Below are 25,042 nucleotides of genomic sequence, written 5' to 3'. Positions count from 1 at the left end.
CTTGCGGCCATAGAGGGCTTCGAACGGGGCAACCTTGATACTGGTGTGGTAACTGTTGTTATAAGAGAACTCAACCAAGGGTAAATGAGTGTCCCACGACTTGCCAAAATCGATGGCACATGCTCTCAACATGTCTTCCAAGGCTTGGATGGTTCTCTCACTCTGTCCATCTGTCTGAGGATGATAAGCTGTGTTCATGTCTAGCTTAGTTCCAAGAGCCTTTTGTAGAGACTGCCAAAATCTCGAGGTAAACCTGCTTTCTCGATCGGAGATAATGGACACAGGCACACCATGCAGTCAGACCACTTCTTGAATGTAGATTCGCGTGAGTCTTTCCATTTTGAACGTTTCTTTGATCGGTAGGAAGTGGGCGGATTTTGTCAATCGATCGAAAATTATCCAAATGGTATAGTACCCAATCAGTGATTTGGGTAATTTCGTAATGAAATCCATAGCAATCATCTCCCACTTCCACTCAGGTATCTCGGGTTGCTGGAGAAGACCCGAGGGCTTCTGATATTCGACCTTCACCTTGGCGCAAGTCAGACACTTACCCACGAAGGTAGCGATTTTGGCTTTCATGTTTGGCCACCAATATAGTTTCTTGAGATCCAAGTACATCTTATCCGAACCTGGGTGCACGGAGTATCTAGTCTTGTGAGCTTCATTCATGACAACCTCCCTGAAACCTCCGAATTTTGGGGTCCAGATCCGATCCATGAAATAATAGACTCCGTCTCCTCTGATCTCAAGATTCTTATCCATTCCCCTCAAGGCTTCATTCAACACGTTCTCTAGTTTTAGGGCTTCCAACTGAGCCTCTCGGATTTTTGTGGATAAGTGGGAATGGATGGTCATTGTCAGTGTCTTCACCTTGCGGCCTGAGTTCTCTTTTCGACTAAGGGCATCTGCCACCACATTGGCCTTGCCAGGATGGTAGCGGATTTTGTACTCATAGCCACTGAGCAGCTCTACCCATCGCCGTTGTCTCATATTTAAGTCTTTTTGATTGAGGATGTGTTGTAGACTTTTATGATCCGTGAAGATCGTGCACTTGGTCCCGTAGAGATAATGTCTCCAAATCTTCAGTGCGAAGACCATTGCTCCCAACTCCAGGTCGTGAGTTGTATGGTTGACTTCGTGTGCTTTCAGCTGTCTTGATGCATAAGCAATAACTTTTCCTCTCTGCATGAGCACATAGCCTAAACCTTGGTTGGATGCATCGCAGTAGACAACGAAGTCCTCCATCCCTTCGGGCAGAGACAGGATAGGTGCGCTGCACAAGGCTCGATTCAATGTGTGGAATGCAGTGTCTTGCTTTTCACTCCAACAGAAGGGTACACCTTTCTGTGTCAGATTAATTAGGGGTTTGGCAATTTTAGAAAAATTCTGGATGAATCTACGATAATAGCCGGCAAGACCTAAGAATTGACGGATTTCTGTGGGTGTATTCGGTACCGACCAATTCTCTATCGCCTTGATTTTGGATGGGTCCACATGTATGCCCTCCTCGCTTACCACGTGACCTAAGAAAGTTACCTTCCAAATCCAGAATTCGCACATGGAGGATTTTGCGTACAGCTTCTCCGATTTAAGCGTTTCCAGTACTAATCTCAAATGTTGTTTGTGATCTTCCTCGCTTCTGGAATAGACAAGTATATCGTCAATGAACATGATAACGAACTTGTCCAAAAATGAACGACACACCCGGTTCATCAGGTCCATAAACACAGCCAGTGTGTTGGTTAAACCAAAGGGCATCACTACGAACTCGTAGTCACCATATCGAGTCCTAAATGTTGTTTTGGAAACATCACCCTCGTGAACTCGTAACTGATGGTACCCTGATCTAAGGTCTATTTTTGAGAAGTAACTGGCTCCCTGAAGTTGATCGAAAAGGTCATCTATTCGAGGAAGAGTGTAACGGTTTTTGACGGTCAGCTTGTTCACTTCACGGTAGTCTATACACATCCGAAAGGATCCATCTTTCTTCTTCACGAATAACACCGGGGCTCCCTAGGGTGAGGAAATCAGTCTGATGAACCCTTTGCTGAGTAGCTCATTAAGCTAACTGGATAACTCCTGCATTTCTGCTGGCGCTAAGCGATATGGAGCGTTAGCTACGGGGGGAGCTCTGGGGATTAGGTCGATGCGAAACTCAACTTGGCGTTCGAGAGGGATTCCCGGGAGCTCTTCGGGAAAGACATCAGGAAAGTTGCAGACTTCGGGGATGCTCTCGAGGTCTTTAACCTCCTATTTCTCGTTAATCGCATGAGCTAGAAATGCATGGCACTCCTTCCACAGAAGTTTTTGGGTTTTGATGCATGAAATGATGCGAAGATTGGAACTAAGTTTATCACCATAGACCACGAGGGTTTGGCCATAGGGAAGATTGAGATGGATAGCTTTTTCGTAACAAAGGATATCAGCATGATTGGGGCTCAACCAATCCATGCTAATGATAACATCAAAGCTTTTTATAGAGATTGGCATGAGGTCGATGGGAAAAGAATGATCGTTGAGGGTAAGGGTGCAGCCTATGAATATATTGTTAGCGTTCTCTTTCTCACTGTTAGCCATCTCGAAGGTAAATGTTTTAGTTAGCGGTTGAGGATTATTTTTAAGAAGATGCTTGAATGTATGGCTAACAAAACTTCTTTCCGCACCAGAATCGAAAAGGATGCATGCATAAGAGTTGTCGAGAAGGAAGGTACCTGTGACAACGGTAGGATCGGCAACTGCCTCTTCTTGCCCCATTGCTAGAACTCTCCCAGTGTTGTTAGTCGTTGTTGCTTTGGGGAAGTTTCTCTTTTAATGCCTGACCTTACAACAACCGTAACAGGCTTGACTGACACCTGCTCCGGATGCTTGTTTAGTTGGTTGGGCTGGTGCTCTGCAGTTCCGAGTAATGTGACCCTTCTTGCCACAGTTGTTGCAAAGCATTTCACGACATGGTCCGGGGATACGATGGTGGTAACTGAATTTGTTGCACCAAGGAAGGGTACCAGTATATCCACTGGTAGGTGCTTGAGCTGTAGGGGCGGCGACAGGAGTAGTAGCAGCATGAACTGCCACAGTTTGTTTGTTCTTGGAGGATCCTTGTGAACTCTGCCCCTTTCGCTTGTTCCAGAATTTCTTCTTATTCTCCCCACTATCCTTTGCTGGATCAGAAGTGGTTGTTACCTTATACAGATCGACCCCTTGATCTATGAGGGTCTGCGCCAGGCACTTGGCGCTATCAAAAGTGTTTGGCCTAGCAGCCAAGACATTTCCTTGAGTTGGGGGTGTCAATCCCCAAATGTATCTCTCTATCTTCTTGATTTCCGGGGTGACCATTCCTGGACAAAGGAGTGCTAGGTCTTCAAACCTAGAAGTGTAGGCAGCGATATCGGAACCGTTCATCTTTAGGTTCCAGAGTTCGTGTTCCAATTTCTGCATTTTGCTCCGTGGGCAGTACGTAGCAAGCATGAGCTCTTTCAAGCTATCCCAACCCTTAGCATTTGCAACTGGTAGGGTTAAGGATTTGACCCGGCTATTCCACCAAGTCAAGGCTTTATCGGTGAAAGTGCAGGCGGCGAACTTCACCTTGTTAACTTCCGAACAAGAACAAATTTCGAAGATGGATTCGATCTTCTCGAACCATCGAGTCAGGGCAATAGCACCTCCAGTGCCATCGAAAGATGTGGGTTTCACATTCATGAAATCTTTATTGGAACACTCCTTCTTGTGTCCCTGACCACCATTTGGCCCGCCAGAGCCGCCGGGGTTCATTTGTGACATTGCAGCAGCCACAACGGCAGTAACAGCTGCCTGAAACATGACATAATCGAACTGGGGAGGAGGATTGTTGTTATTTGAGCTGGGTCTTTTCCTTGGAGGCATCTTGATCTAAAATGATCAGGAGAGAGAGGATGGTAAGTCCTCTAGATTGAATCAAGAGAGATTACATCATGATAGATAGAGTGTTCTACAACGCGATGATAAATAGGAAAAACTACCAATGTAAGGGAATTATCGCTAAAGGGAATGAGCAAAAACACTTGGATGTGAACCTTTACAACGAATTTGACTCTAGAAATACTCCTATAATATGTTATGTTTTGTTGGGATGATGACTTGTTGTATGAATATTTGGTAAGTTTTAGGGCCTGTTTTACACCACAGTCACTCCCGAACACATGTTGGCCATCTCTCGAATGAATATAGTTTATTAGGCTATATTGACCCTAGACATGACTACATAACTGCCCAGGTTTAACCGCAGTGCCCAACACCCGTTTACTTTTGTTTTGTTCTACTCGCGATTACTGTTTCTGATATATAGGTATTCTTGTATATTTCTTACAAAATACTTGTATTTTAAAGTATACTTTTAGTTCAGAGCGCTTTGGCCCCTTAGTGTTTATAGTTGTATACCATGTAAGGTTCGGTATACTTAGTTTAATATAAACAAAAGCTCTGATACCAATCTGTCACACCCGCGGACCGTCAGGAAAACAACGGTAGAAACGTCCAGGGGCTGGAGATGTCATGTATAGTATCACAACCATTGTACATAGTAAGCATAGTAAACACAACCATTACATTACATCAGAATATTTACATTTGTTTGAAAGGAAAGAAAACATATATTAGGTACATCAGTATATGCAAAAAGTAAAGACGAGACTTCTATATGCTCCGTCTTCTCCAAAAGTGAGCGAGGTACCTGTCTAACGTTGACTAGAGAATACAAGAGGTTTGAAAATATATCAGCATAAAGCTGGTGAGTTCATAAGCATGTTTTTGTAATGAAAAACTGGTTACTAAATAGTAAATATTTGTTATCCAAATTGCGAGTTCCATAACCATACTAGATATGGCAATATGTAGTCCACATCACCTTATGACTTTCATCACCCTTGAACATTTCGGTTTTGCTGTAGCTAGCAGCTAGATGTGGGGTAGTCAGCCCCGTATAGATCTATACACTCAAGTCATGTTCCCTATCTAAGAGATTCTGGTTTTAGTGGCGGTCCTCCACTCGAGGCTTGATAACGCGCGAGGTTCCTACATAATATGAAATAATATCCAAATGCATCTAATTAGACTTTAAATCACTAATTAGATATGATTATACACTCCAATATGAGAAATCACTTCAAATCAAGTGTTTGGAGTGACCCGGGTGACATCTACGGACGTATAGGGCTTTCGATAATGTGTTTAAACTCCCTATGGAGTTTTCGGCCATAAGACCAACTCCACATGAGTTCACGGCCATGAACTCATGGATGAGGGGTTTTATGATGCTAATTGGTCGAATAACACTTGGGGAAGGTTGCTATGATTTAATCTAAGGCATATGAATGGATTAAATCAACAAATGGACCATTTATTGGAGTTTACGGCAGTAAACTTAGAGTTTACGGCCGTAAACTCTCCCACACACAATCCTTTGATGTTTTGGTGGTCCTAGGTCCTTACAAGAGTTTCTAGTTAATTCTACAAGCCATGGAATGAGTTTAAGGCACCATTTGACCATGATTTAGGAGTTTACGGCCTAAGAACCCGTTCTTGGGGGGTTTACAGCTGTGAACTCCCAAAGCGAAGGTTTTCATCATGTTTAAGGCCTCTAAATCGATTGTGGTTGGTTCCAGACTTTAATCCAAGGCTATTGATGTGTTTAAGTGGCATTTAAACACTTGAAATTGAGATTACTACCCATGAATATGAGTTTATGGCCCAAGCATGTTCTTGGGCAGTAAACTCAAGTTTACTCCCCAAAAGTTAAGTTTAAGGTGTTCTAAGGCCGTTCCATTAAGCCGTCTAGCTATATCTAGGCTCCAAAGGTCGATTGGAAGGGTTTTTAAGCTCTAAAACCCAACTTATATGTGTTCATGGCCCAAGAGCATTCCAGGACCATAAACACATGTTTATGCTCCTAAATCATAGATTGAACACGGATTTGGAAGCTAGAAAGGTTGTACAACATGTTAGGAAGGTTACCTTGACGAAATGGAGCTTTAATTTGATGATTTTGGACCTTAAGTTTGGATTGAGGAGAGAGGTTAGAGAGAGAGTAGTGAGAGAGTGAAAAAGCTTGAAAATGAAGTCTTTTGGGCTTTAAATATGTTCTAAGTTCGGGACACGGTGGAATTCTACCCGATACCGACGTTAGATGAGGCTTTTGGTCGCACCCAATTAAGTTGCCGTAACCCGATATGGTCGATTCTAAAATTTTTCCGGTTACTAATATGGGGTAATAATATGAGTTCTAAATGCGCTAGGACACCCATTAAGTCATAAAAGAAGTCTCAAATTTATAACTCAATTTAATAACGTAACGGAAACGAATTTGAAAACAACGAGTTTATTAACGGAATGGGTTACAATAACGGAAAGAATTTCGGGTTGTCACACTAGATTAAGCATGGAGATTTCTAGTCATTTATACAAGCCATAGGGGGTGTCAGGGGCACCATATGACCCTTTTATGGGGTTTACGGCCAAAGGACAATTTCCTTGGGGGTTCACGCCTGTAAACTCGAGAAGGACTTGGTTTCTTTGATGTTTAAGGTCCCTACTTTAATGGTGGCTGGTTCTAGGTTGAGTTTTGGGCATAAGGAAGGAAGAAAGGGCAACTTTGCACTCTGAAAGGGAGTTTTCAGCCCAAGAACATCCCTTGGCCGTAAACTCTCATTCATCCTTGTTTCTTGATGTTTTCTAAGCCCTAAACATGCTAATCCTAGTGTACAATGTGTTAGGATAGGAATACTTACAATCTAGGAGCTTGAATGGTTGATTATGGCCAAGAACTCTCGTTTGTTCTTGGTGAATGAAGAACACTTGAATGTCAACACAACTGGAATGATTTCATGGATAGAATGATGTAAGATCACTAGAATAAGTGTTGTATGAGCAAATTTAGGAAGAAAAACACTTACATTTGGATATTTAAGTTTCATTTGATCCTCGTGCTCCCAAGTGAACTCTGGTCCTCATTTTGCGTTCCAACGAACTTTCACAGTTGGAATTCGGCTTTGTTTTGTACGTTTGATCTCCCGATCCATGATTTCGATTAGTTCTTCCATGAAGTTGAGGTTTTCGTTGATTTCGATCTCATCAAGAGGGATTACAAGGGTTTCATCGGATAGGCACTTCTTAATATTAGAGACGTGGAAGACATGGTGGATGTTGCTAAGCTCTTGAGGTAATCGAAGTTTGTATGCTACTGGACCGACCCTAGCAATGATCTCAAAAGGTCCTATGTACCTTGGGTTCAATTTTCTGTGCTTTCCAAAGCGTATCGAGCCTTTCCAGGGCGAGACCTTCAACAGGACACGATCTCCAACGTGGAATTCCAAGGGTTTTCGTCGTTTATTAGCGTAGCTCTTTTGTCTGTCTTTAGAGGCTATCAATCATTCTCGGATTTGAATGATGTTCTCAGTAGTTTCACGGATGATTTCAGGACCAGTGAGAGTACTGTCGGGGACTCGTCCCTTGGCTAGTTGCGTGTCCCCCACCTCGGCCCAGCATAGAGGGGATCTGCACTTGCGGCCATAGAGGGCTTCGAACGGGGAAACCTTGATACTGGTGTGGTAACTGTTGTTATAAGAGAACTCAACCAAGGGTAAATGAGTGTCCCACGACTTTCCAAAATCGATGGCACATGCTCTCAACATGTCTTCCAAGGTTTGGATGGTTCTCTCACTCTGTCCATCTGTCTGAGGATGATAAGCTGTGCTCATGTCTAGCTTAGTTCCAAGAGCCTTTTGTAGAGACTGCCAAAATCTCGAGGTAAACCTGCTTTCTCGATCGGAGATAATGGACACAGGCACACCATGCAGTCAGACCACTTCTTGAATGTAGATTCGCGTGAGTCTTTCCATTTTGAACGTTTCTTTGATCGGTAGGAAGTGGGCGGATTTTGTCAATCGATCGAAAATTATCCAAATGGTATAGTACCCAATCAGTGATTTGGGTAATTTCGTAATGAAATCCATAGCAATCATCTCCCACTTCCACTCAGGTATCTCGGGTTGCTGGAGAAGACCCGAGGGCTTCTGATATTCGACCTTCACCTTGGCGCAAGTCAGACACTTACCCACGAAGGTAGCGATTTTGGCTTTCATGTTTGGCCACCAATATAGTTTCTTGAGATCCAAGTACATCTTATCCGAACCTGGGTGCACGGAGTATCTAGTCTTGTGAGCTTCATTCATGACAACCTCCCTGAAACCTCCGAATTTTGGGGTCCAGATCCGATCCATGAAATAATAGACTCCGTCTCCTCTGATCTCAAGATTCTTATCCATTCCCCTCAAGGCTTCATTCAACACGTTCTCTAGTTTTAGGGCTTCCAACTGAGCCTCTCGGATTTTTGTGGATAAGTGGGAATGGATGGTCATTGTCAGTGTCTTCACCTTGCGGCCTGAGTTCTCTTTTCGACTAAGGGCATCTGCCACCACATTGGCCTTGCCAGGATGGTAGCGGATTTTGTACTCATAGCCACTGAGCAGCTCTACCCATCGCCGTTGTCTCATATTTAAGTCTTTTTGATTGAGGATGTGTTGTAGACTTTTATGATCCGTGAAGATCGTGCACTTGGTCCCGTAGAGATAATGTCTCCAAATCTTCAGTGCGAAGACCATTGCTCCCAACTCCAGGTCGTGAGTTGTATGGTTGACTTCGTGTGCTTTCAGCTGTCTTGATGCATAAGCAATAACTTTTCCTCTCTGCATGAGCACATAGCCTAAACCTTGGTTGGATGCATCGCAGTAGACAACGAAGTCCTCCCTCCCTTCGGGCAGAGACAGGATAGGTGCGCTGCACAAGGCTCGATTCAATGTGTGGAATGCAGTGTCTTGCTTTTCACTCCAACAGAAGGGTACACCTTTCTGTGTCAGATTAATTAGGGGTTTGGCAATTTTAGAAAAATTCTGGATGAATCTACGATAATAGCCGGCAAGACCTAAGAATTGACGGATTTCTGTGGGTGTATTCGGTACCGACCAATTCTCTATCGCCTTGATTTTGGATGGGTCCACATGTATGCCCTCCTCGCTTACCACGTGACCTAAGAAAGTTACCTTCCAAATCCAGAATTCGCACATGGAGGATTTTGCGTACAGCTTCTCCGATTTAAGCGTTTCCAGTACTAATCTCAAATGTTGTTTGTGATCTTCCTCGCTTCTGGAATAGACAAGTATATCGTCAATGAACATGATAACGAACTTGTCCAAAAATGAACGACACACCCGGTTCATCAGGTCCATAAACACAGCCAGTGTGTTGGTTAAACCAAAGGGCATCACTACGAACTCGTAGTCACCATATCGAGTCCTAAATGTTGTTTTGGAAACATCACCCTCGTGAACTCGTAACTGATGGTACCCTGATCTAAGGTCTATTTTTGAGAAGTAACTGGCTCCCTGAAGTTGATCGAAAAGGTCATCTATTCGAGGAAGAGTGTAACGGTTTTTGACGGTCAGCTTGTTCACTTCACGGTAGTCTATACACATCCGAAAGGATCCATCTTTCTTCTTCACGAATAACACCGGGGCTCCCTAGGGTGAGGAAATCAGTCTGATGAACCCTTTGCTGAGTAGCTCATTAAGCTAACTGGATAACTCCTGCATTTCTGCTGGCGCTAAGCGATATGGAGCGTTAGCTACGGGGGGAGCTCTGGGGATTAGGTCGATGCGAAACTCAACTTGGCGTTCGAGAGGGATTCCCGGGAGCTCTTCGGGAAAGACATCAGGAAAGTTGCAGACTTCGGGGATGCTCTCGAGGTCTTTAACCTCCTATTTCTCGTTAATCGCATGAGCTAGAAATGCATGGCACTCCTTCCACAGAAGTTTTTGGGTTTTGATGCATGAAATGATGCGAAGATTGGAACTAAGTTTATCACCATAGACCACGAGGGTTTGGCCATAGGGAAGATTGAGATGGATAGCTTTTTCGTAACAAAGGATATCAGCATGATTGGGGCTCAACCAATCCATGCTAATGATAACATCAAAGCTTTTTATAGAGATTGGCATGAGGTCGATGGGAAAAGAATGATCGTTGAGGGTAAGGGTGCAGCCTATGAATATATTGTTAGCGTTCTCTTTCTCACTGTTAGCCATCTCGAAGGTAAATGTTTTAGTTAGCGGTTGAGGATTATTTTTAAGAAGATGCTTGAATGTATGGCTAACAAAACTTCTTTCCGCACCAGAATCGAAAAGGATGCATGCATAAGAGTTGTCGAGAAGGAAGGTACCTGTGACAACGGTAGGATCGGCAACTGCCTCTTCTTGCCCCATTGCTAGAACTCTCCCAGTGTTGTTAGTCGTTGTTGCTTTGGGGAAGTTTCTCTTTTAATGCCTGACCTTACAACAACCGTAACAGGCTTGACTGACACCTGCTCCGGATGCTTGTTTAGTTGGTTGGGCTGGTGCTCTGCAGTTCCGAGTAATGTGACCCTTCTTGCCACAGTTGTTGCAAAGCATTTCACGACATGGTCCGGGGATACGATGGTGGTAACTGAATTTGTTGCACCAAGGAAGGGTACCAGTATATCCACTGGTAGGTGCTTGAGCTGTAGGGGCGGCGACAGGAGTAGTAGCAGCATGAACTGCCACAGTTTGTTTGTTCTTGGAGGATCCTTGTGAACTCTGCCCCTTTCGCTTGTTCCAGAATTTCTTCTTATTCTCCCCACTATCCTTTGCTGGATCAGAAGTGGTTGTTACCTTATACAGATCGACCCCTTGATCTATGAGGGTCTGCGCCAGGCACTTGGCGCTATCAAAAGTGTTTGGCCTAGCAGCCAAGACATTTCCTTGAGTTGGGGGTGTCAATCCCCAAATGTATCTCTCTATCTTCTTGATTTCCGGGGTGACCATTCCTGGACAAAGGAGTGCTAGGTCTTCAAACCTAGAAGTGTAGGCAGCGATATCGGAACCGTTCATCTTTAGGTTCCAGAGTTCGTGTTCCAATTTCTGCATTTTGCTCCGTGGGCAGTACGTAGCAAGCATGAGCTCTTTCAAGCTATCCCAACCCTTAGCATTTGCAACTGGTAGGGTTAAGGATTTGACTCGGCTATTCCACCAAGTCAAGGCTTTATCGGTGAAAGTGCAGGCGGCGAACTTCACCTTGTTAACTTCCGAACAAGAACAAATTTCGAAGATGGATTCGATCTTCTCGAACCATCGAGTCAGGGCAATAGCACCTCCAGTGCCATCGAAAGATGTGGGTTTCACATTCATGAAATCTTTATTGGAACACTCCTTCTTGTGTCCCTGACCACCATTTGGCCCGCCAGAGCCGCCGGGGTTCATTTGTGACATTGCAGCAGCCACAACGGCAGTAACAGCTGCCTGAAACATGACATAATCGAACTGGGGAGGAGGATTGTTGTTATTTGAGCTGGGTCTTTTCCTTGGAGGCATCTTGATCTAAAATGATCAGGAGAGAGAGGATGGTAAGTCCTCTAGATTGAATCAAGAGAGATTACATCATGATAGATAGAGTGTTCTACAACGCGATGATAAATAGGAAAAACTACCAATGTAAGGGAATTATCGCTAAAGGGAATGAGCAAAAACACTTGGATGTGAACCTTTACAACGAATTTGACTCTAGAAATACTCCTATAATATGTTATGTTTTGTTGGGATGATGACTTGTTGTATGAATATTTGGTAAGTTTTAGGGCCTGTTTTACACCACAGTCACTCCCGAACACATGTTGGCCATCTCTCGAATGAATATAGTTTATCAGGCTATATTGACCCTAGACATGACTACATAACTGCCCAGGTTTAACCGTAGTGCCCAACACCCGTTTACTTTTGTTTTGTTCTACTCGCGATTACTGTTTCTGATATATAGGTATTCTTGTATATTTCTTACAAAATACTTGTATTTTAAAGTATACTTTTAGTTCAGAGCGCTTTGGCCCCTTAGTGTTTATAGTTGTATACCATGTAAGGTTCGGTATACTTAGTTTAATATAAACAAAAGCTCTGATACCAATCTGTCACACCCGCGGACCGTCAGGAAAACAACGGTAGAAACGTCCAGGGGCTGGAGATGTCATGTATAGTATCACAACCATTGTACATAGTAAGCATAGTAAACACAACCATTACATTACATCAGAATATTTACATTTGTTTGAAAGGAAAGAAAACATATATTAGGTACATCAGTATATGCAAAAAGTAAAGACGAGACTTCTATATGCTCCGTCTTCTCCAAAAGTGAGCGAGGTACCTGTCTAACGTTGACTTGAGAATACAAGAGGTTTGAAAATATATCAGCATAAAGCTGGTGAGTTCATAAGCATGTTTTTGTAATGAAAAACTGGTTACTAAATCTTGTGAAAATACTTCAGTGTCATTATTAAAGAATGCATTTAGTATCGAAATCCATTGTTACTGAGTTATGAAATACATATGCATGTTTTCCAAGAAAATCCCATATTTTCTAACACGTTTGTTGGTTTCTACATGAAAAGTATGTTCCGATTGGAAAATCCTGGTTACCGCCAGTAAGTATAGTAGTTTTATTACTTATAATAAAACCATAAGTAATGTTCCTGGAATACCCTCTAGTACGTAGATAGGTAGTTTTATTTCATAAAATAAACCTATAGAAGAAAGAAATATGTAAACAAGGTTAGTTTATACATATTGTGAGTCGTATAACCATACTAATTTGACCCGTGACCTCCTTGACGTTCTTCAGGCATCGTACGATTAGAAAATTTGTCACCCCAGGCATGCCCGCCTAACTGTAGCTAGCAGTTTAGGTGTGGGATTGTCGGTCCCGAATAGATCTATTCACAAATTTTACACTCTCCCTCCAGGAGACTCTGGTTATACTACCGGAGAGGATTTATTGGTATCCCGATGGGCATAACAAAGATAAGTCTCACAAGCTAGTATTAACTAATTCACGAAATGTTTAGTTGTTATCGAGATCGAAATCGTTTGGAACAATGTGGAGTATAAATAATTATACAGAAAGTAATTATTTAGCATGATACTCAAGATTAGTAATGGATAAACTAGATCTGACATAGTTTATATATTTGACTTTACATGAAATTAAAATTCGTAAAACAGGTAATGAAAATCCCAAACTATACCCATAATAGTTTGATTGGTTTGTTAAGTTCCCGTGCTGTTTTGAAAACTATGTAATTATATTTAGAAAGCGTCCCTTATGCTCCACATGTTACAAAAGGGATAAAGGTATCTAAATGTTTGATAGAAAATCGTTGTAATTACATCAGTTTTTAAGTTACGAAATCCTTTATCATTAGCTCGTATTCCCCCCTGAAAACATGAAAAACTCGGAAAAGTGTAGGGGTATGAACTCACCTGCTGTCAGTGGAATGGATGGAAGTACCGGGTAGGATGCTAGGTGTCAAGTGAGGACTTGAACACACACTCGGATCCTATTTAACATGTAATAATACATTTAAGTATCTAATTAGTTATTTAATAACTAATTATACAAGTAAAGGCATACTAATGCACGAAACACTTTACCACAAGTGCTAGAAGTACCAAGGGTTTCATATAAGGAGAGCATGACCTCACATTGAAGTTTACTCTTCAATTGATGGTTCCTAGGGATGTTTACGGTTTCAAGACCACTTCCCCCATGAGTTTACGACAGTAAACTCATGGAAGTGGTGCCATTGGTTGCTCAAAAGTCTTATATCACTTAGGGAAGTAAGCTAGTCTCAAATCTAGGGCATAGGAAGTGAGTAGGGATCCAAATGGACCCCTGGGGGAGTTCATGGTCGTAAACACATGAGTTTACAGCCATAAACTCATGTTTGTCCATTCATTTCATGTTTTGGTGTTCCTAGATCAAGCATGAAGAGTTCTAGTCAATTATACAAGCCATAGGGGGTGTTAGGGGCACCATATGACCCTTTTATGGGGTTTACGGCAAAGCACCATTTCCTTGGGGGTTCACGCCCGTAAAATCTAGAAGGACTGGGTTTCTTTGATGTTTAAGTTCCCTACTTCATTGGTGGTTGGTTCTAGGTTGAGTTATGGGCATAAGGAAGGATGAAAAGGCAACATTGCACCCATAAAGGGAGTTTTCGGCCAAAGAACATCCCTTGGCCGTAAAATCTCATTCATCCTTGTTTCTTGATGTTTTCTAAGCCCTAAACATGCTAATCCTAGTGTACAATGAGTTAGGATAGGAATACTTACAATCTAGGAGCTTGAATGGTTGATTTTGGCCAAGAACTCTAGTGTACAATGAGTTAGCATGTACTTGGTGAATCAAGAACACTTGAATGTCAATACAACTAAAATGATTTCATGGATAGAATGGTGTAAGATCACTAGAATAAGTTTTGTATGAGCAAATTTAGGAATAAAAACACTGACATTTGGATGATTCTTGATCAAAACCTGAGTTTGAAGAGAGATAGTAGACATAGGAACTTCTAAGGGTGTGAAAAAGGTTTAGAGATGGTCAAGGCTCACCTTTATAGGTGAGAGTTCAAGGCCCTAGTGAGTTTACGGCTGTAAACTCCATGTTTCTAGCTGTAAACTCCATCTCATGGAGTTTAAGGCATAACTTTAGTGTCGGGGCTTTAGTGGTTGTTTTCTAACACTTGTTCCTTAAGTGTACAAGGCTCGGAATACTCAAACGGACTTTAAATTGTGCTAAAAGATGGCAGAAATGAATTTGACTTTCAAATGAAGTGTTAGATTGAAGAAATTATACATACGAAATATTCGGGTTGTCACACCTGAAACACATAACACATAACACGGTAAGAATGAAGCTTAGTGAGTTCCCCAAAATACCACACATATCGCATTGACCTCTCATGGCTATGCTCAAATAAGACCCTTTGGTCAATGTGTCTTAGTGGGACCCTCCGGTCCCACAACTCAGGTAGACACTCCGGTCCTAACACAGTAAACTTATAAAAATACACAACACAAATCACAAGATATAATACAGGATATCACAATACTCAATATAAGCACATAAGACCCTCTGGTCACATAAATATTACCACTCTAGGTAAAGTATAGTGAGAAGACTCACCTCGTAAGCAAGCAAGTAATAATCTCATACATGAATCTTGAACTAGCCTCCACCTAACACATAAGATAATAATCTCTAATTAACACTTAAATCTCGACTCAAAATAAACTAGGGTATTCCCTCTATCAAATTCTTGGAATGGGTAAAAGACCATTTTACCCCTCCATAGTCCCCATAATCCCTACCTTACCAACCCAAAAGTCAACATAAGTCAACAGTCGAGTCAACTATCCATTTGACCTGACTCGCCGAGTGCATCTATGTGACTCGCCGAGTCCCCTTTGTTCCTCAGAATTTCGCGAAAACCCACTTAAGTCATCGAGTTGTCTCATCAACTCGCTGATTCAGCCATGCTAGGACTCGTCGGGGAAAGCCTAGCCTCCTCATCGAGTCAGCTCATTGACTCGTCATGTCCTTTAAGTGAAATTCTGATTCAGATGTTTTAAGGTAGGAACCATGCCCCATACTCTAGATCTCACTTCCTAAGGCTCGATTAAGACGTAAAGCTTCGATCTTTACATTCATGCATGGCATATTTGCTCCATAATGCCAATTCAAGCTCCAAAAAGGTTTATATGCACTAGATCTTATCTCTATCTCAATAAAGCTCAGGTCTTTGGACTCACAACACCTCCTACCATCCAGATCCGAGGTTTCAAACATAGATCATTCTTGAAGGACTCAAATGAAACAAAAAGAATGGGAGAAAACCCTAGCAACTCCCTAATCTAAGATCTCATAAGAAAATGATCAAGTTAACATCTTTTTACCTCCAACTGAAGCAAAACTCCAACTACTAGATCCAAATCCTCCACTTGATCCAAGCTTTGATACTCTCCTCTTCTCGTTCAAAGGTATAATAATAACCACAATATTAGCTCCTCTCTCACTCTTTAGCTCAAGTGGACGATTAGGGTTTCTCTTAAGGGTGTAAGGTGACTGGTGAGGCGGAAATGAGGGATTATGGCCCCTTAAATAGGTCACAAAACCGAAGAATTAGGGTTTCCTCACACAACACCAACTCAGTGAGTCGGCTCTCTGACCCGTCGAGTCGATAATTAAACCCACGTGACCAAATCGACTCTACTCGACGACTTGGGCCAGCCACTTGTTGAGTCACTCTATAAGCTCGAACATAAAAATAAATAAATATTATACCTGGGAGTCAGGATGTTACACCAATCAAGAAATTCTATCAAATCACCTGAAAACCATACTAGCATGCAATTCCAAAATCTCAAACAATCAGACATATAAAGGCATCTCTCCTCGCTTAAAATCCTGAACAAATCCTTAGCCCTAAGATAGCATGAAATTCTCCTAATCATATAAAATAATAAACATGTATGGGTATTTTGGGAACCACTTAATTTAGTTCGACCGATTTCATGCATCACACCCCTTTCTTGTATTTGAAACCCCTTAATAGAACATTTATTTTATAAAAGATTTACCAAACTCTCAGTTTGAGTTCAGGTACACCCGAGAGTATACCTGAATCCCTCAAACCAAGACTCTGATACTAACTTGTAACGTCCCAAAATTATAAGGTAAAATTTCATTTTTTTATATAATCAAAACAACAATTAGTATATAATGGTAAAATAGTTATCAGAGTACAATCCCAAAGTCACTAACTTGCGGAAAACATGGGTGTATGCGTTGCATTCATCTCATACCCCGAAACTGGAATGGCGGAAACCTTCGGGGGATGATGACGTCATGTATAGTATCACAACAAATGTATAATAGTAATCAAAGTAACAACAACCATTGTATTGATAACATAGTATTTACGTTGTGTTCAAAATATTAATTGTTTAACATTAAAAACATATCAAAAGATATGAAGTAATGCTACCATGCTCCATCTTCGTAATGCCCAAGATGGTACCCGTTTACAAATTTTCGGTAGAATACAAGTGGTTTGAAAAAGTGTCAACATTAAAGTTGGTGAGTTGATAAGCATTTTGTACAAAAAGGTATGTTCTTTGTTCTTTGGAAAATGTTCGTGTGTTTCTCCAAAAAATCCTATATTTTTTGTTGCAAATATATTGTAGTATGAATACCCTAAGACCAAAATGTTTAATTGTTATCGTACTCTGAAATAACATAATGTAGTTTTAATTCACATAAAACCATGAAACGTATGTTTTCTCTATACTGGTATAGTATTCTATATTTGTACTTGTATGAAAACAATGTAAATGTAAGTGCTTGGATTCACTAGCTGTACTGTAAAATATTGTATTGTAGTTTTATTATTTAATAAAACCAAGTGAAGTTGTTTACTTATTCATACACCAATCGTATTGTTCAATACCAAATTGTAAAGTTAATGTTCAAATGAAACTGTTTGAAAATATATTATTACGTAAATATGTTGTAGTTTTCTCTTTGTGAGTTGTCATAACCATACTAACGCAGTCAGCTTAATTGCGATGTTCTTCAGGCGTCAGAATGTTAACGACATTTGTCACCATAAGCCTGCTGGCTAATTGTAGCTAACAGTTTGGGTGTGGGATTGTCAGTCCCAAATAGATTTATACACAAATATCTTGCTCTACCTAATAGAGATTCTGGTTATAAGTCAAGACTTCTACCCGTACTTAGATAAGTACATGAACATCTCACAAATTTTTTCAGCATGTTTACGAGTAATAGCTGAAAACCCTTTTTATTTGTATGTTAACCTGTACTTTGTAATATAGTTCCTTTGTTTGTTAAACGATACGTATCTTTAGTTTATAATTTTGTTTCCATGTTGTAGCCAGAACTTTGTAAAATAGTATCTTTGTTCCACAAACTATACCTATTATAGTTTATAAGTTCGTTTCCGTATTGTAACATGAACTTTGTAAAATAGTATCTTTGTTTCATAAACTATACCTATTATAGTTTATAAGTTTGTTTCCATGTTTGTGGGAAAACCATTGTGTCTTAATATGTTTTTTAAATCATTTGTAAACTCAATAGTAACGATAATTTACATATTTAGTAAATTTCATGTTTAACTGTACATTACGGTAAGAAAATATAATAAGCAATTTATATTTTTAAACACAAGATTTCTTGTGCTCTACTTTTATTTCCCCCTTAAAACAATTAAAAATTGTGAAAACGTAGGGATATGAACACACTTGATAAAGTGATGATTTGGCCAACACTTCGTTACTTTAAATTACCAGTTTCTGCTGAAAATCATGTTCTGTGTGGGCAGAGTTTCAAACCGAAAAGATTCTTTTCTCGGGGACTTCGGGTGCTCCGGACTTTCTTCTAGTGTTAGGGAGGTTCCCTATGCTTCGGGGGGTTTAGAGTGGCTTAAAAGAGTGTTTAAAGGGAAAGAAAGAGTCAATTTGTCAAAGGAAATCGGGAGGCCTCACATGCTATTTGTAGTAGGGATTTAGTCTTTGGTACACTGGGCGTACCTGAGAGAATGTTGTGCGTGTTCAGTATGTTGGGCGTACCCTCGTACATGGGGCGTTCGGAGGAATGTCGCATCTGCTCGGTTTCTGGGCTTTAGACGTGTCTGTTTATGCGAAGGAGTCAGCCACGTTTCCGAGTACGCTGGGCGAAATCTAGTACGCGGGGCGTACTCCTTCGGACTCCCTTGGAATTTGTGCCTCGAACTTCAAAAATTCATAACTGTCGCATACGAGCTCTTTTTTTGACGTTCTTTATATTCATGTGTAGGTGTAACCATACTTTAGAACTTTTGTTTAGAATCTGTTGGCTAATTTTGAGTTCATTTTTAAAGTTATATTTTTAACAGGCCGGGATAAGAAAAGATCATTAAAAATTCATAACTTCTTCATCCAATGTCCGTGTTCGTCTGTCGTTTTACCTTTGAACTACTATTGACAAGAACTTCGATTCTCGTTTAGGTTGTGTCGGCTAAAAATCGCTCGATGTAAAATTTGAATTCTGGGTTGTCCAATGTTATGCCAAATCTTAGTAAATTCATAACTTCTTCATACGAAGTCAGATTTGGACGTTCTTTCTATGCATGCTCTCAGTTTAACGTATACTACGACTATTATTTAGATCACTAAGGCTAATAAGTATTTTATTGTAAGCTCACTTTTTACGATACACAGTGTCGTGCCGGTTCTGTTGTGAAACTTTGATAGGCCATAACTTCGTCGTTGTAACTTAGATTTCAATGTTCTTTATATTTCCGGAATCCTTGTGACGACAACTACAAATTTATTCTTAGATATCAGGTTTATCTAATATTTTATTTTAGTTTATTATTTCTTTATTATTTTAAAACGAATTACAAGTTGGTCTAGACTATTACATTGATTTGAAATAACGGCCTGTTAGAGGGAATTTAGTCCCAAAATTGTTTCTAAAGTGGCACTCATGAACTAAGGAAAATATGCGGGTACTTCTATTTCATCTGTTCTTCCCATTCCCAAGTGAATTCGGGTCCTCGCTTGGCGTTCTAGCAGACCTTCACTATTAGTGTGCAACTTTGTTACATTTAATCTAATTGTTTATGTAAGGATGGTAAGCTGTACTTAAGACGGGGAAGGGTATGGGTATGGTTTACTCATCTGTGTTTACTTGAATAGTAGCATGTCCACTTGTAGTCTTAGGCAGCTTGTCCTGAAGTTTATGGTAGGACTCATACCTGGTTCATCTATCATCACCTTGTGTATAGAAGTCGTATATAATTAATATTGAAAAGACTGCCAGATGGGTGGCTCTGCCCTACGTCTATAACCAGACAATGAATAGGAGGTAGGGTGGAATCACACATCCTAAGCCTATAGAATCTTAATTATATACCAACCTCGCATATACACTTAGTAATGATAGGTTAGCCATATGGTTCCTTAGTTTCTATCTTTGAACTTGACTTATTGTACGAGCGGTATTCCCGTAAGGTCTGTGATGAATACTTTGGGAAGGTTACAGACTTCCGACATATCCTCAATGTTTTTTCGCTTCAAGTTTCTTGTCTATGGATTGAGCTAGGAAGGTGTGGCACCCCTTGCATGGATACTTCTAAGTTTTGAAGCGAAAGACGATACAGAGGATTGTGCTGGGTTTGTCATTATAGATTTGAAAAGATTTTGTTAGACAGTCAGTTAAATCAAAGGGTCATTTCATAGCACATGAAATTGATATGGTGAGGACCAAGCCAATCCATTTCGAATGACGACATCAGAACCTCTTATTGAAACATGTGTTAAGTCGATTAGGAAGAAGTGTTTGTTTTTATCGATGACATCTTCCATGTATATGTCTTTAGTGCCTTTTGTTTTATTCTTGTTATTACTATTGTAAATATTTGCACCACATTTAACTAGTATAGATAGTAAGAATGCTCCTGTAATGAGTAATAAATTCTCGTAATATGATTCCAACAAAGTCCCTCTATAATCGCTTAGTGTATACAAATCGTACATAGTTAAGATTGAGAAGACATTCGACTGAGTAACTCTGCCCTAAATCCACAATCAAACAAGAAACGGAAAATAAAGCGGAATTACTCACTCTAAGCCTGCATAATCATAACTACATATGACTATAATGTTACACTAAGCCATCATAGCTCACCTGTAAGAATTCTTAGTTTTCATATGAATGATGCGTTAATTATTGTTATTTGGAAAACGTACCAAAAATCCTAATAGGTTCCTCGTTGCTCCTTTATGTCCTGTCATTAAACTCCTCCCTCTCCTGTGTTATTCCTCTCTATTGGACAATCTCTCTTGAAATGTCCCATTTCACTACATGCATGGCACACGAGTCTTTCTTTGACATTGGTTTCTGAAGTGATGTGTTGGGTCGGAGTCCTACAAAAATGGGCATTATGCCCATTCCTATTACAATTTTTACGGTGCATTACCCGACAGACTCCCTTGTGATGGTTTGCATTTTGGTAGTGTTCCAGCATGTCGACTGGCTGGTATCAAAGCGAAATATGTTGTGGCTACAGGGGCTGTCACAGGTTGCTGTCTCTTGGCAAGTCTTTGAGATCATTTGTACTCCTTTTTGTTCTAGAACTTTTTTTCTTTCTATTCTGTTTATAGTCTAGGGTGCTCTTGATGACCGACACTCGTTGGTTTCCTTGGTTGTTACTACGGTTAGAATTGTTGAAACTGTTTCCATTTTTGTTTGGATTGTTAGCGTTGAATTGCACCATGATAGCTATCACGACAGCTGTTACGGCGGCTTGGAGTGTAGCGGAGTTATATGTAGAATCGGTGTTTCATCGGTTGGCCGGTTATTTCCATGTGAAGACATGATTCTGTTGCATGATGTGAAACAAGTTTGTAAATAACTATGGTCATTGCTAGTTGTACTCTATCTATTTATATATACATATAAAAATTTCATTTTGTGTACAATTCTCAATGTTTCGACCAACATCCCTATGATGCATTTATGGTAGTAAGGGTAAGCATTATACCAAAGTTAAGTTTAACAAAATAGAGTATGGATGTTGAAAATTTTAAGTTGATCGGGTTTCGTGGGTTTTGGATGGGTGTATCTCTTTTGATTTTTCGATTACTAGTTGTGATGAAAAGTGCGGTAAACCTAACACATAGTGCGAGCAGTGTAGACACTAACTCACTAGGTTGTCTTAGTTTATTAGTTATTAAAATGACACACAGGGTGCTCTACTATGTCACACATCTCCTGAGTGGCCCCATTCTGTTTCTCTGAAGATTTACTGTCCCATGGTGGCTATTTCTTCCTTTAAAGGGTGTAGGTAGTCAGTATCATTTTCCTGATCTAGTTGTAGGCATGGCATCCATATGGTGTTATTTATTCTTCGTGGTGTGTTGGATTTGCATCTTCATGTTCTAGGCTTTGCTACTGATCTCCATTACTTCATGACGGAGAGTCTGAACCTGTATGTCGAAATGAGTTTCTCATGATACAATCAAAGGCAGTGCTTGATTTGTAGGTACTAGGGTCCGAAGTATTGTGTAGTGTGTGTATGTACTTTGTGTGCATCTGTGCTAGAAAGATTAAGGTAAAAAAGGTCTCATGCCTGCTCTTAATAAGGCAACGTTCATTAATAATCTCTCCAACGCATTTTTCTTCGACCGATCCCTTCTTGGAATCCTCCCCGTAAACCCTCTTCTGGTTCTTCCTCAACTCATTTGTTGGCTGTTGTAGTAGGGTTACAATGTCTAGATATGTTGTTCGTGTGAGAATAATAGTGTATAAAAAATCTATGAAATTTATAAAAGCAATTTCATTGAAACTTTTATGGTGATCCTTACCAGGTCCTCCTATAATCACATAGTGTATACGAATTATATGTGTGTATATATATATATATATATATATATATATATATATATATATACAACCAATAACAAATAGACCTCCGAATAAGTGATCCTACTCTAAGACCACAACCAAACAAGGAACAGGAAGTAGAGTGAAAATCACAAATTCTAAGTCTATAAAATCTTAATTATATATAACCATAACATATACAATTAGTAATTCTAGACCTACCACTAAAGGTCTTTTTAGTTTTCACATAAGGTTATAGTATCTAACATACTCCTAAAGTATTTTAAAGTTTACGTATGATTCTAGAGCTTGGTATATGAAGTTGATATGTTTTTAGAATTGTTGTTATTGTATAGTGTAAAATACTCCTATCGTATTTTAAACATTATGTTTGGTTCTAGTATTCCTTTGTATATAGAGTCGGTAAGTTTAGACTTGTTGCAACACCACTGTAACTCCCAAACACATGTTGGTCGTATCTCAAATAAATATAGTTGAGCAGGCTATATTTATCCTAGATATGATTACATAACTATCTAGGTTTGATTGTAGTCTCTAACACCGAAGTACTTTTGGTTTGTCCTTCTTGTGATACTTGTTCTAGTATGAATGTATGTATACTTTCATAAAAATATTAATATGTTTTAAAAGTAAAATTCTTGGTCAGAGTGTCTTTATCCCATTGTGTTTATAGTTGTATATCTTTTATAGATTGATATACTTAGTTCGGTATAAATAATGCTCTGATATCGATCTATCACACCCCCAAACCGGAACGACGGAATGTTAGGGGGTAGATGATGTCATGTACAGTACCACAACAAATGTATAATAGTAATCAAAGTAACAAAAACCATTGTATTAATAACATTGTATTTACATTGGGTTCGAAACATTACTTGTTTAACATTAAAAACATAGCAAAATATATGACGTAATGCTACCATGCTCCATCTTCGTAACGCCCGAGATGGTATATGTTTATAAATTTTCCTGAGAAAACAAGTGGGTTGAAAAAGTGTCAAAATTAAAGTTGGTGAGTTCATAAGCATTTGGTATGAAAAGGTATGTTTTTGTTCTTTGGAAAAGTTCGTGTGTTTCTCCAGAAAATCCTATATTTTCTATTGAAAATGTATTGTAGTCTTAATACCTTAAGACCAAAATGTGTAAATGTTATCGTAATCGGAAATAGTATAACTTAGTTTTAATTCACATAAAACCATGAAATGTATGCTTTCTCTATACTGGTATAATATTCATTATTTGTACTTGTATGAATACTCTATAAATGTAAGTGCCTGGATTCACCAGCTGTACTGTAAAATACTATATTATAGTTTTATTATTTAATAAAACGAAGTGAAGTTGTTTGCTTATTCGTACACCAATCGTATTGTTCAACACCAAATCGTAAAGTTAATGTTCAAATGAAACTGTTTGAAAATATATTACTATGTAAATATGTTGTAATTTTCTCTTTGTGAGTTCTCATAACCATACTAACCCAGTCAGCCTGATCGCAGCATTCTTCTGGCATCTGAATGTTTATGATTTTATCACCACAAGCCTGTCGGCCTAATTGTAGCTAACAGTTTACATGTGGGATTGTCAGTCCCAAATAGATCTATACACAAATATACACACACACACACACACACACATATATATATATATATATATATATATATATATATATATATATATATATCTCACTGTTTCTCTCACTATAAGAGATTCTGGTTATAGGTCAAGACTTTTACCCGTACTTAGATAAGTACACGAAGGCGTCTCACAAATTACTTCAACATGTTTACGAGTAATAGCTGAAAATCCTTTTTGTCTCTATGCTAACCTGTACATTGTAAAATAGTTCCTTTGTTCCATAAACTATACCTATCTATAGTTTATAAGTTTGTTTCCATGTTGTAACATGAATTTTGTAAAATAGTATCTTTGTTTCATAAGCTATACTTATTATAGCTTATAAGTTTGTTTCCGTGTTGTAACCCTAAATTTGTCAAAAAGTATATTTGTTACATAAACTATACACGTTATAGTTTATAACTTTGTTTCCATGTTAGTGTGAAAACCATTGCGTCTTAACATGTTTTGTAAATCATTTGTAAACTCAATAGTAACGATATTTGCGTATTTAGTAAATTTCACGTTTAACTGTAGATTACGGTAAGAAAATATAATAAGAAATTTATATTTTTAAACACAAGATTTGTTGTGTTCTACTTGTATTCCCCCCTAAAACAATTTAAAAATCGTGAAAAACGTAGTGGTATGAACTGTTGGAAAAGGTGTCTAAGCCCATAACTATAATTGATATGTACTTGACCTGATAGTAGCATGGTCCATTTAGGTTGCATTCATCGATGCAATATGTTAGGAAGGATATTTGAGTAAGAGGTTATTTGTGATTTATTAATATATTATAAGTATAATATATTAATTGAGGAATCATATTATTTGGTTAGTATTAATCAAGAATTAATTTAGCGATCAAAAGAGACTAATTATATTGACACTTATGAGTTGGCTAATGATCCATGGTTTGGTTTGTGATTGGGCTTATGGATTAACTCTTGAGGTGTTTATCCAAATCAAATGGATAGATCATGGGCTAATGTGTATTGATTTGGGTTACACATGACCCTTGATATTATATATATATATATATATATATATATATATATATATAAGAGATTAACTA

This window comes from Lactuca serriola, chromosome 8 (genome assembly GCF_051521515.1).
Source record: "Lactuca serriola cultivar US96UC23 chromosome 8, Lser_US96UC23_V15, whole genome shotgun sequence".
Taxonomy (NCBI): domain Eukaryota; kingdom Viridiplantae; phylum Streptophyta; class Magnoliopsida; order Asterales; family Asteraceae; genus Lactuca; species Lactuca serriola.
Note: the sequence above shows the minus strand (reverse complement) of the source record.